Source organism: Helianthus annuus, chromosome 2 (genome assembly GCF_002127325.2).
Source record: "Helianthus annuus cultivar XRQ/B chromosome 2, HanXRQr2.0-SUNRISE, whole genome shotgun sequence".
Classification (NCBI taxonomy): domain Eukaryota; kingdom Viridiplantae; phylum Streptophyta; class Magnoliopsida; order Asterales; family Asteraceae; genus Helianthus; species Helianthus annuus.
The window spans coordinates 121,848,708-121,850,342 of record NC_035434.2 but is presented as its reverse complement, the minus strand read 5'-3'; the positions used below and the strand labels follow the sequence as shown (position 1 = coordinate 121,850,342).

The following is a 1,635-nucleotide window of genomic DNA, read 5'->3' as shown; positions in this document are numbered from 1 at the left end:
GTCACCATAGATTTGATTCACTTCATCGGTCTGACCACCCAACACAACACATTCTCCGACTTGATGCCCTAACTCTCCACATTCAGTGCACACCGAAAACGTATTGGTGGTTTTAACTTCACCCCCTTTTCCAAGGTTCATTTGAGCTAACTGACGCTCAAGCAATAAGTTTTGATGCCTCAACTTCTCAACTCGTTCCTCAGCTTCATAATCAACTGACTTTGCTGAACTCGATCTCGCCCTCCTGCTAGATTGTGCCTGTCTTTTCGAAGTGGCACTTTGTCTCTCCAAGTATGCCCAATCTGCAGCCTTGGTGTTTGTGAGAAACGTACCATTACTGATGGCGATAAGATCTCTTACATCATCAGGAAGTAGCCCATCATAGAACGCTTTGATCAACTCCTATGTCTGAATGCCATGATGGGGGCATTTCCTCAGCAACTCCTTAAACCTCGTGAATGCCTCATGAAATGTCTCCCCTGAATGCTGTTGGAAAGCTCTGATTGCTTCCCGAGCTTCACTGGTTCTGTTCATTGTGTAATACTCCTCCAAAAACACCTGTTGCATCTCTTGCCAAGTGTAAATACTCCCAGGAGGTAATGTTGCGAACCATTGGCATGCCTTGTCTTTCAGGGTAAATTGAAACAACATCAACTTCACCTCATCCTTTGTGAAACCCGAACCTCCTATAGTTTGGCAAATTGAATCAAAACTTGCAATGTGCAAGTATGGCTCTTCGGTCCTTTTTCCATAAAACTCGGGCAAGTGGCCTAAGTATTGAGGCCTCACCTCGAAAGGTCGATTATTGTTCCCCACCGGTGTAACTATAGCTGATGAGTTGGGTACAACAACGGGTCGACAATGACCTTCAACGCCTTGAATTGGTGCCCCTTGAACGACTTATGGGCACCATCCAAAAACTGTATCTGCTCGCCCCTAAACCGATTATTAGCTCTTCCTGCATTAAACTGCGGGACTCCATTATGAACTTGATTTTGTGGAATCGGCTGCTGGATATGATTTCTTTGGTTGACTTGTTGTTGTACCGGGTGTCCTTGATTGACATTATACCCTTCGTCGTATCTGTAATCAGCATATCTCCCATCGTACTGGTTTTGATAATCATCATTTTCCCAACCGGATTCCCACGTGTGAACACTGCCTTCTCTTTGGTTGGGATCCTCATCATACCCGTGTTGATGTTGTGGTTGGTTAAGACGAATAATTTCCCCATGTCGGAGATTTAGATTTCCAGGTTGGTTTTGTGGGCCTAGGTTGAATTGTGGAAATGGTTGTGGTGGTGGTTGATTCTGGTTTTGGTTATTAGGCTGGTTTTGGTTCTGGTTTTGATTTTGATTTTGGTTTTGAGGGATTGGTGGATCTGGAATGGGAGGGATTGGATCATTTTGGACTTGGTTTTGTGGCTCTTGATCAGCCATTTCGTGAGCTGCTTGTTCAAGATCTTGAGCAACTGTTGATGACTGAGCTTTAGTTTTCACTGCTGAACAGAGAAGATCGAGATTCTGTCGAGCAGTCTTCTCAATTTCTGGATCAAATAAGAGCGGTGAGGATTTCTTTGAAAACCTGGTATGCATGCAACACGAGAATCACCTGCACACAGACAAACAAGAAACC

General features: G+C 44.4%; 1 non-coding gene across 1 annotated transcript; it reads left to right on the top strand.

Annotated features, from left to right (window-relative positions):
- Positions 1-412: 412 nt before the first annotated feature.
- Positions 413-518, top strand: LOC118489901. The gene has a single exon (XR_004887913.1). It is a non-coding gene; the product is annotated as a small nucleolar RNA R71 (small nucleolar RNA).
- Positions 519-1,635: the final 1,117 nt, after the last annotated feature.